The following is a 12,476-nucleotide window of genomic DNA, read 5'->3' as shown; positions in this document are numbered from 1 at the left end:
TAACACAAATAAAGTAAATATTACATTGAGTTTGGATTTAATTGACTTTAAACAAAATTACATTACATGTCAGGGTACTAGAAAGATTAACATGAACTCAAACCCCTAATCCTCAGTGGTAGAAAGCCTGCTCAGTATATAAAAACATGTAAACATATCATAACTTTTGTTATTAAGTACTCTTTTTAGTCCATAATAGAAATAGTACACAGTAGTATGGATATCATTCTATAAAGCTGGAGTTCCTTTCACTGAAATGAATGAGAGAGCTAAAGGCATGCCTTATGGCTAGGGCTATAAACAACTATAACAGGACATATCAAATATACCTAACAATTGTGCATAGATTTCAACACAACTGTATTTCACATACTTACTTGACTAGAACACAAGCGAATGAATTCCTTAGTGTCTGGGCAGGAGTGTCTATAGCGCAAATATTGCAAATAAAATGTTTTATGCATCAGGATAACCAGAACAGGCAGGAGTATCATTAATGTCTGAAATCAATGCTAAACTAGGTTACTTTTACTTACATTTCCCAAGTTATTTTGCAGTGACGCCTTCACCTTGACCCTGAGAGCACAGGAAGTTTCACATCAGATTATGAAGGAGACAGGAAGTTTGTAAAGATCCATTTTGGTAAAGGTAGGATGAACTCCATCAGACACTGGTCACTCAGTCAGTAGGCTCTTTAGGTAAGGAGTGATTCAATAGCATTGCAATTACAGGCTATATTCTATCAAATATTTTTAGGTGTTCACAATTAAGCCTAATAGCAGCAAAAGAAATCAAATAGAAATCTATATAAGTTTGTAAGTAATGTAATATACCCTCTTTAAAAGTATGCACTAATGCAGATTTTCATAACAAAAAATATCTCTCAACACCCTTCCTTTGAGTTTATTAAATAGTTTTCTAACTCCCATAATGTAATTGTGTATATTTCATTAACCTCTCTCTGTTAGTTTTCCTGAGCCAATCATAATATATTATGAATATTTCAAGCATTACCATTATTGTTTTTATGTAGCTTCTATGAAATGTGCATGCAACGTACATCTTTTCTTCTAGCATAATGTTTGTTTATGCAGGTCTCCTGCCTTGCACTATGATTGTGTCTCATGCCTGGACTAAATTAACGTTGTACAAGGAAAACATCCTTGAAGTTTCGGAAATATGTTTTTATGGACTTTCCCTAGATGAATAAAAGGTAAACTTGAAAAAAAATCGATAACTAGATAACATTGAAACGAAAGAGCCTTAACTCTGTGGTGTTCTAGAGGTGCATGTAGTGTTTTGCAAAGTAATGTGTTATGATCCCATTTGACTGCACAAGGGTTAAATTAAAGGGCAGATACAATTCAAAAGAACACAGGGAGCGTCCAAGGTGAAAAAGCACATGTGGTGCAATCCTTTCAACATTCAAAACTATTTTTGGAATTATTCCCAATGTTTTGTTCACACCAGCGGGTGGTTTGAGAGATAATCCCAGAGAGATTCAGGGGCTAACTTTTACAAACCAATGGGTTGTTTTTTTAACTTTTTGTTTGAGTTCAAAGAAGTGTTCTGTCTGTAGCACACCCTGCAAACAGCCTACCTATGATTGAACACCATAATCTAGCTTCCATTTAATTTGACAGAGAAGAGTCATGCTAAATTGGATTTCTATGGGTCTAGCACAAAATTATAGCTCACTTCATTTGCTATGCTAAGCTAATGAACCATTTGCAAAGCTAAGGTATGTTCATGCTCTAATGACTGCAAACAGGCAGCACAGGTGCTTCAGATATGTCTCCAAGCTATTTCTTTACCTTAACACCTCAAGATGAAGTAATTTATGTAAGGCGGCGTGTACTGGTCTTGCCAGATTTCTCAAGTGTGGGTAACAGGTGTCATTGCCAGTGGGTGTCTAGAATGTTTTATTTATTTATTTAATCCAAAATACATTTGGGAAACTTAGAGCCTACCTGCAGCTCTAACACACACTAAACCCTGTCTATTTCACATCATTGTTATAGGTTCATCTGGCCTTTGACAGCTGTGTCCCCTTATTTATCCTTATATTCTTCACAAATGGTTCCATTAACTCTCTTTTTGCATTGTCTTTGTTGCTGTCAGTCTCTGTCAAAACTGGTACAAACTAATCAAAGTGAGATACACCTGTCCTTTGTCTGTATAAAATCAAACACCAGTGAGCTCCACATGGATCCAAAGGCCTGATCCAAACTTAAAAACAAACTGAACCACGGTGCTAAATAATTTAACAGCTATTCATTATAGTGGTACTACCATTACTTTGTTCCTAAGCACTTACATTATATTATTTGGACTCAAGATATACTTAGTTTTCTGTTGAAATTACCATAATTTGTAATACGTTTGCATTTAACTAGCTATTATGGTTTTTGTCATTATGGAGATAATGATCCACTCTGGATTTTTCTGAGACTTCTATTCATGTTACCAGTTAGCATGAAAGGGAATTTAGGCTTAATAAAATCCAGGACTAGATCATTATCACCCTCATGACATGGGGTTAGTTGGCATCTCTGGTTTTTATGTCTTTTACTCATGTGTGTCTTTTGTGTTTGGTATTTGTATTTATTAAGGTTGTCTCATTTTTAATGTTTCCTGAAACTGAATGGCAAGCAAAAGTCAGGATATGTTCAGTGTTTTTTATCTGTTTACATACTGTTTTGTAAAGCAGAGGTGCCCAGAATCAGTGTACATGCCAAACACTAGTGCAATAAATCTGTCTGTCACTTCTGCAAGCTTATTAGTCATATAGATTGTTCTATATGTACTCTGCATAGTAACATAGCTTATTTGCTACTATAGCTGCAGTTAAATAGTGCTGGGGTATTATGTACAGTACTTCATGTACAAAACCCTTAATAAGCCTCCAGAGGAAAGGGAAATTGGGTGGGATTAGAGAAGGTAAAATAAGTCTTTATTCCCATGATTAACAACAGGCCAACGAGAAAATGTTATAAAAATGTTCAATGTAGTGGGGCCTCCTTCACAATGGGTTTTACAGTAATATTGAGTAGCATGATCATGCCTCATACGTCGGAGGAAACATCAGGTTTTGGAATGCTGAAATAAATGAGCCCCAAACCCTCTGGGGATTTTTATTGTTAGTTCAATGGAGGATCAGACAAGACAGATATTTTTGTAAGATGATCTTGTGCCTTTTAAACAAATAAGGTTTGTGTTACTGTTATGTATGCATGGCAGACAGGCAATATGTGTGTCATGAATGACAGCTGTTGTTATGGGTAAACGTGATAAAGGCAGAGCTATGCTGCCTGTTTTCTTTTATTATATAATTACCTGCTTTATTTTATTGTTTGTTTGACACGTGTTATTTGAATTTGCTGTAATGATGACCTGTGCCAAAGGTTATAGTGTTATACAAGCCTGTTTTTTTCAACTCTGTTTACTTTCAGCTCTTGTTTTTCTGATGATATTTGTATAAGATTTTTTTGCATTGTGGTCATAAAATCTAGCGTTATAGACAAACTGGATTTGTTAAAAAGATAAACCTGAGCATGCTTGCATTGTTAATACATATTTACCAATACATAAACAAATGTATGCAACAGACCTGTGTTCTCTCGTGGACAGAGATTTTTATTCAGTGCATTATTTTCAAAAGCAGAAGAGAGAATTAGTAAAATACAGACAATGGACAGAATCATAGAAATGAAGCAATATATAAAAAAAAGTGTTTACAGACTATTAATATGGAGTAGAGCTGCTTGTGATCAGCACTGCACTTACATTTTGTATTTAAAGTGGGAACAGTATCAGTAAATAAAGAAAAATATAAATATATATAGTTTATGATTAAAAGGTGCAAAGTGCAGAAAACACAGCTCACCAATTCTTTAAACCGATGACATGCCCCTAATGCTCCTGGAGTGAGGCACAAGTATTTGCACCTGTCTCTATGCAGGTCTGCTTGCATGTGTCAGTGCTGCATACAATTTGGGTGGAGACTAGATATCCCCTGGTAGAACCATTTATTGTGCATTATTCATTGCATAATGAGGGAAGGTACTATAGTCAGACCAGTCAACCCACCCTATTTTACCAGATTTTTTACTCCCTCCCCCAGTCTCCCGTTACTCTGCCCCATTCTCCCCTTTGTTGACAGCTCTGCGTGCGTCAAAAAAGACATGTTTTGTGATTTTTCGCCATTCTGTAAATTTTCCGCCAAAGCAAAATGACAGATTCGCTCATCACTAGTCCTTACCCAATTTCAAGATTTAGTTAGCCTAAATCGTTATATAAATATACTTATGCCCTACGCCGATAGCTTTTGTAAAGATAGGATCAATCTCTTTAGTTATAATTTAGTCAGTTGGATAGCAACTGAATCTTTTATATAAGTGTAATTATTTGCTGTGAGAAAGGTATCAGTCCAGTAAGTGATTGAAGTGAATTGAAGCTGGTTTCAGAACTAAGACAAACTATTGTTACAATTGAATTTAGTAACAATGTAACACAGGCAGTGACAGAATTGATCATAAAATTGTTACTTTTTGCTGTAAAAAAACATCAGCCCACTAATAGGCTATAGACAGATACTTGGGTTTTTAATTTTCCTACTTTTTTACTATTTTATTTTAATGCAAGATTTTAAAGGACTTGAATAAAAGTTTGTTTTTTATGATAGGTGTGCCAATAAGTTGTGTTTTTGTAACATATTTATCTGCTTCTTTAATAAGGCTTTAGTTCTCCTTTATGGTAATTTCCTATTCATTTTCCATTCTGACTTAAATGGCAACATAACAAAAGCTGGAAATATTTTAGAAACCACAAAAAATAGACTACTTGCAAACTATCTATGCTAACTACATAATATTAATGGGGAAACCCCATGTGTGAATAAAGGCTACCTAATAGCCAATCTTAGCCCTTATTTGCACCTCCATGAACTTTTATGATGCTTGTGTTGCTCTCTAAGTCTTTTTACATTTGGCTGTGGCTCAAGAGTAAGAAAGGTTGGGGACTCCTGCTCTAGAGTTTGAATTAGTATTTTACCAGTGTAGACAAATGTAAACATATTATGATTATCATAGCTATACTCTGAAAGTTAGAAGTTAGTATAGACTCAGATCCTTTAGGCTGATGCCACACGTGGCGTTTTTACGCTGCATATTTTCTAATTCTCTCTGCGGCTGAAAAACGCACAATATCATCATCCATAGAAATAACTTGAAAAGACTCGAAGCAAACCACACAATGCGTAAATACGCTAGAAAATGCCTTACCACGGATTTTTCAAGCGTTTACCGAAATACGCCAGTATTTGCACAGCAAGCTATTCCTATGTATACACAAAGGCAGCTGCCAGACCTAGCGGAAATACGCTGCATTTTTTACTATTTCGCACTATTAGCACCATGGAAACGGGATTTGCTACGTCACCAGTACTAGGCTGAAAAACGCCATAGTCAGGGGCTGTGTGGCTTGTGCGGCGTTTTTAGGCTGAGAAAATGCTACGTGTGGCATCAGCCTTATAATCTTGTTTCTCCTATGCTGATTCCATGTTGCTGACTAATGACTTTAAAAAAGTTTGAAAAAAAAGTGAAAAATGTTCAATTACTCATTTATTCCCTTTTGATTCACTACTGGACACTGCTTCTACACTCTTTTCCCTTTCTAGGTGCTACTTATCTGCTAATATGTTCCATCAAGCCTTTTATTGCTATAGTCTACCTTAGTGCTGTCCAACTTATCACATGTAGTGGGCCTATAAAGCATGTACAAGGGCTGTATTAAATTAAAATGTTGTCATATAGTGAAGAGCCTAACTTGGAGCCTTCAAGCAGACTGGGGGTCATAAAAATAATTTGGAGGGTCACATCTAGCTCACAGGTCTCCAGTTACTTTATAAATTACGGTAGCTCCTAAACTTCATCCCTAAAAAAAAAATAATTCTCCAAACATCCTGTATGTTCTGCCCATTATTACCTGCTCTCTTCCTTTTCCATTGTTCCTCGGACACTATTTACTACTCTATGCTGTGCTCTTCTTCAAAATTTTCTCTCCAAGATCATTTTCCTAAATTATATATACAGTAACATACATTCCTCATGCTTGGTACCAAAATAATTTTGAAAATTGAAAGTTAAATATGACCCAAATTAAGTTCCCATAAATGCTAGGTAGTATTGTTATAACAAAGATCCTGTATAGGGCGGCAGCTATAGTTGTTCCTTGGTTATAGTTATTATGTTGCTACAGCCAGCTGCTGAAAAATACTGCATAGAACATACCACTTAAGATTTGACTATGATTTACATCAACACAGTATTAATGTGCCAAGTGCCTTTAGCTTTTTCAAACTTGCGCAGTCATGCCATTAATAGAATTCAAAAGAAAGGTACAAAACAAAGCTCAAGGTTTTATCTCACTGCTTAATCTATCAGAACTAAAGTAATTATGTACATCAGTGATCAGTAATTTATATGCAGCATGTAATTTATGAAGATAGAAAAATAACTTATCCAACCTGCATTTCAGCTCTTTAAAAAGGATTTGGCCTATTGTTTGTGTATTTACAGCCTGGCTTGTGCTTTTTTTTAATGAACTTCCTCTGTGCATGTATGCCACACTCTGACTGTCCCTGCACCCTGCAACTGTATTCTGGCTATTACCACTTGAAGAGATGCTTATTGTCACATTTTAATGGAAAATATACCCCTGAACAAATATTTAGTGATTGGTGAAATAATTTGCCAGGTATGGATTCGCGGCAAAATTTCGCATTTTGCCATTGGCGGATTATTTAGCAAAACGGGCGACAAAATTCAGCTTGTAAAAGTTCGGTGTGCAACAAAAAATTTTCACCTGCCGCAAGTCAATTTGTCAAGCATATCAAAAAATTGTTGTGCGCAGAAAAAAATTACGTAAATTTTTTGTTTTTGACGCACAACATTTTCGCCGTTTTGCAAATCTTTTCAAAGATTTACAAATTTTTCAGCGAAGCGAAATGGGACAGACTTGCTCATTACTACAATTATTCAACCCATAAAAGCCCATATAAAGTACTTTTTTAAGTACCACTTAAAGAATGAATAGACATGACTGTGTCTTTACTTCCACATTACTTCTGTTAGGGCAAGGGCACTGCCAGTGGCGTAAATATGCACAGCGCTATTCCCACGCATTTTTTCAGCCAGGCGTATTTACACACCCAATATACTTTGTGCAATGATGCTCATAAGCCTCCAAACAGCCCCCAGGGTATATCCACACTCAAAGACATCATTACGTATACATAGCAAGCCAATGTAATGAGCTAAAGTAGCCTAGCGACATTGAGTAACATAAGAGCTACTGCGCGTCCCTTCGCAAGAGTTTTGCTGCAATCTTGTAAATTGTAAATATGCAGTGTATAACAGCAACAATTCCACATTGTTCTATGGATGAGAGTTTTCATGATGTGTATCCTATCATTGCCTGTGCAGCTACTGTATGTATTGGGCGTATTGGCACCACAGCCAACATCCCATGTGCCCTTACAGTTAGACTTCATTATTTTCTATCAGGTGATCTCTGAGGGAGGAATAGATGTAAAAGTGCAATATTTATTGATATGTATGTATGTATAACTTTATTTATAAAGCGCCACAAGGGTACGCAGCGCTGTACAGTCTTACAAAATACAAAATTACAAGGACAAGTGTTATATATATATATATATATATATATAAATATAAATGCACAGGGAATAAGTGCCATGTGGTATCAGACACAGTAGGAAGGCGGTCCCTGCCCCGTAGAGCTTACAATCTAAGTATATTTGGCAAGATTCCTAAACCCTTTACCTACCAGGTACCTACCTGGTTGGCTTATTTGCGCTATGAGGAAAGCACATTGCTAGGCAACATATTATTCCTGTAGGGAAAAGGAAAAAAAACTTTTTAACTGGAAAAGTCAGTACTACATTGTTAGCAGGATGTCACTTCCCCTGCTGATGATTTAGTACCTACATTGCTGGCATTTAAGTGATTAATAGGCATCTTATGGTTAAAATAACTTCTTCATTATGTATTTATTCTAAACATTAAGTTTTCCTTAAACATATAAAGAATTTATTTTTATGTAGCCAAAATTGTAGTAAAAACTTATCTAATTGTTCTGACTGGCCATAAACCATGATCAATTCCCATTAACTTGAATCTCTTTGTTAAACTCTGGATAAATCTCAGTTAAAATTAAAAAAAAAAAAAAAAGAAAAGTTTTCATCACGTTATTAAGATAAAGCTGCAATCTTAGTTAGTCTTTTATTGTTTTAACTTATATATTTCATTTTGTGTTTTGTTTTTTACTTTTGCTGTTGAATTTTAACCATTTGACTTGCTGACTTCTCGTTACAATTACAACAATCAGTAAGGTCAAAGAAAGATCACACCAGTAAACAGAGTATTTACATTCCCAAGTTCCCACTATAGTCCTCAAGCTTCAAACTCTTGTCAACTCCATATGCCTCATATTCTCTCCCACTCACTAGCATCCAGCAGTTTCTTTAATCCCCAGTGTAGATACACCTACTAAACAGAAACATACCCTTCATTCTTTAGTGCCCACACAACTGATTCCAGATGTACATAATCTTAATGGATCACATGGAAATTAATGTACTCCTGTTGTATCTTTGTGTTTTATTCTAATATTTAATCAGCAAGTTCTTGTGTGATATTGTGCCGTGTTAGTAATCAGGTTAGATGGTGTAGCAAGGGCAGCCTAAAGGGTCCAGACACATTTAATTATACTTGCCCCTGACATTGAATATGAATATTCTCTTTGTTAAGAGCCCCTGAAAGCCAAGCGGCTCTGGATGGTAGTCCCATGCTTTCTTTGTGTCTAGCTATGTATTAAATATATTTGGTTATGGAATATCACATGAAATGAATGCAAACTTAATATCTTTAGGAAATGCAGAAATTCCTGCTCTAATGCTGATCTTTCTGATATAAATTTTTACAGATATAAATATGAAAATTCTATGATGCTTCTTCATACTGGGGGCTTGAATAGAGTTTTTTTCTATTTTGTGATGTAAAATTAACTTTTCCTAATAGCTCCCATCATAAAATAATCAAATGATACAGGTATGGGATCCCTTATCTGGAAATCTGGTATCCAGAAAGTTCTGAATTACGGAAAGGCCATCTTCAATAGACTCCATTATAAGCAAATAATTCTAATTTTTAAAAATGATTTATTTTTTTTCACTAATAATTCAACAGTACCTTGTACTTGATCCCAACTAAGATATATGAATTCTTATTGGAGGCAAAACAGGTCTATTGGGTTTATTCAATATTTAAATGATTTTTAGCAGATTTATGGAGATACAAATTGCAGAAAGATCCCTTATCTGGAAAACCCCAGGTCACGAGCATTCTGAATAACAGGTCCCATACCTGTATATGTATGATAAAGTATGCCATAAGCTTCCCAAGGCTCACATCTTCATCCACAAAGCCGTTCCTTCTTGCTCATATCCTTAAGATAATTTTCCTTTTTGGTACTTGAGGGATTACTTTGTGTACATAACTCATAGTTCTCTCTCGAGATGCCTTTTAAGATCATACTGGCCCTACACTGACTATTTAAAAACATTTTGGAAATGCAATCACAATAGTGGTTTGAAAGATTATACAAATTAATTAAGCCTAAATGAGTTTTTGAGGAGACTTTCAGAAAAACACAGTGTTGTTCTCTTCAAATGATGTGTATCATTAATCTTCCCTTAGAACTTAAATAGTGAGCACATGATATGTCTTTACATTGGTGATCCTACTGAACACTGCAGTCTTGAGAATGGCTCAGTCTCGTGAAGAGTCTGTCAATGGATACTTATGGATGTGGAAAGTCTGTGGGTTTTACTAACCCCTTAAGGAGCATTTGAAATCAATGAGGTCATGACAAGTCCCTCAGTGAAGTAATAAATGTAAACTGTATAAAATAATAGCTTGATTGTGCTTATAATAATGGTATCTACATGCAAAAAATGTAAAATAAATATTAGTTCTAGAATAAAATTGAAATAAAAGTTACATTATATTTGCTAAAGTGTTATTATTTATCAAATGGTTAGAAGGTAGTAGGCACCTTATTCTTGTATTACAGATATAAGCCAGGTGTAATGTATTATTCAGTTATTATCAATACAATGATTTGCATCATACTTTTTAACTGTTTTTATAGCTTGTTGTAATCTTCAGGGCAAAACTTGGCAAGTAACAAACACATTGTTATTTTGAGAATAGGAATAATTATTCATGCTCTGAAGTATAATGAAGTTCTTCTTATCTGTAAATGAGCAAAAGTGAGCACCTTAAAGGTGGCCACACACGCCAGATCCGCCACACACCGTCAGGGCTGAAACAGCAGATAAGGAGGTAAAAACAATAGGATTTCTACCTCCTTCTGCTGATTCAGCCCTGACGGCAGATTTTGGTCAGGCGCCTTCTATGGCGCCTGATCAAAATTTTTTAACCGGTCTGATCGGCGAGTTGACTGATATCAGCAGCTTCCTGCGATATCGGTCGACTCGCCGACATGCCATACACGCACTGAATATCGTACGAAACGAGGTTTCGTACGATAGTATCGGTGCATGTATGCCCAGCTTTAGTGAGGAGCAAATGTCTATATTCCTCAGGTTTTTACACACTTTAAGTATCCTATACCCCAAATTTGTTCCCATGTTCTAAAACCTCAAAGAGCAAGGCTGTTTCAGTGGGTTACAGGGGGGGGGGGTATAAACTAACAGTCATGGGGCTGCTGGCTTCAAGCAGAATTAAGGCAGCCCAATCCTTAATGCTTTAAAAAAAGTTAAATCTGTATATTTTACTTTTCAGAAAAAATACACATGCTTAGCCAAACTCCCTACAGAATTGTGTTTTCCTTATTAAAGAGCCCCTTAGAGAGGAGGGAAGAAATGGGTGATTTATTATTAAATGATTTTTTAGCAGATTTAAGGTATATAGATCAAAATTACAGAAAGATGCCTTATTTGAAAAACCCCAGGTCCCAAGCATTCTGGATAATAGCTGAGCTGACATGTTTTAAGAGACAAGGATATGATGCAACCAAAGGAACAAGAATGGTATCGATAAAACAATTTGAAAGGTTTTTCTTCTGTAAAGGGGTAGTAAAGTTATGGGATACACCTAATGAACAAATTTCATTGGGAAATACAGAAGCTGTGTTCAAGAGAAGGGTCTGTCCATTTGCAATGTCCTTGTGACAGAGATGCTCACAGGTTACCTGATTTTATTTTATTCTTTATGTCTAATTTACATTTTATTTTTTTTCTATATATTATTTTCTGCCTAAAATATTTTTACCAAATGAGAACATACATGGCTATTGGTATTCATATATTCACATATTGGGTAATATGGTTGCACCATATAGGTGTTTAACCCAAAAAAACAATAGGGGAAGTTTTATTCTAATCTCTTGATTTACTTGTATATATGTATGTATGTATATCTTTATTTATAAAGCGCTACTTATGTACGCAGCGCTGTACAGTAGAATACATTAATACAAACAGGGGGTTATTAAGATAATAGATAAATACAAAGTATAACAATAAATACAGATAGATACAAGATAAATACAGTTGCAATAAGTTAAGAGTCAAAGACAAAAGAGGATGGAGGTCCCTGCCCCGTAGAGCTTACAATCTATATACTTAATAATATATATATACTTAAAAATATATATTTTTAAAAATTATAATGGGTGTGTTATGAATTTGTGCCTTGTTATAGTTAAACTGGTTTCTGTACAGGGAAAGGAAAGCAATGCATTATTCAGTAATAAGCAATGACAAGAGAAAGAACTGGAGATCCATGGCTACAAACATTCCACCAATAGCTCACCTTGTGTAGGAATACATGGAGTGCAGATGGTTGCCTGTCCTTGAAATACTGGTGTGGCGGTGAGGGATGAGCATATTTAAGTGATTTATTGCAAGTGAAAGTGTTTGTCAGTGATTGTCAGTAACAAAAAGAGATAAGAATCAAAGAGAATGTGTACGATGTAGAGCTGTTCTGTTAGTAGGAATACAACAAGTCTTGTAGGTTTTGTGTTCAATATTAAATGTCCATTCATCTAAATAGAAACAACATATAAACAAACATATAAACATATATACCTAATAATATAGTATACACCTTTCCTCAACCAATATGATCCATCAGCATAGATATTTCAGATGCAAGAGAGTGCAACCCTGGAAATGAACAAGAAACATTGATACTGAAAGAACATTGAAATAGATTGGATGAAAACTAGGAAACAGCTTTGTTTTGAAAACCAAGTGTGTAGAATATATCAAGAAAGATATTGAGCATTATACTGTAAACATCTGCACCAAACTCAAGGAAAATTTTGTCTTTTTCAAGAAGCTTACAAAAGGAGTAAGGTGGCCATTC

At 35.3% G+C, this 12,476-nt stretch overlaps 1 long non-coding RNA gene across 2 annotated transcripts in view; it reads left to right on the top strand.

The window, feature by feature from the left end:
- Positions 1 to 227: 227 nt before the first annotated feature.
- LOC105946545 overlaps positions 228 to 12,476 on the top strand; it is a 76,757-nt gene continuing 64,508 nt past the window's right edge. The window contains exons 1-2 of one of the 2 annotated variants that reach the window (XR_004221358.1): positions 228 to 698; positions 1,095 to 1,213. This is a non-coding gene — a long non-coding RNA (uncharacterized LOC105946545). The remainder of the gene's footprint in view (positions 699 to 1,094; positions 1,214 to 12,476) is intronic. The other variant, XR_004221357.1, reaches the window with a different exon arrangement.

The sequence above is a fragment of the Xenopus tropicalis genome, chromosome 2 (genome assembly GCF_000004195.4).
Source record: "Xenopus tropicalis strain Nigerian chromosome 2, UCB_Xtro_10.0, whole genome shotgun sequence".
Taxonomy (NCBI): domain Eukaryota; kingdom Metazoa; phylum Chordata; class Amphibia; order Anura; family Pipidae; genus Xenopus; species Xenopus tropicalis.
The sequence above is the reverse complement of the archived record's forward strand: the minus strand, read 5'-3'. Positions and strand labels throughout refer to the sequence as shown.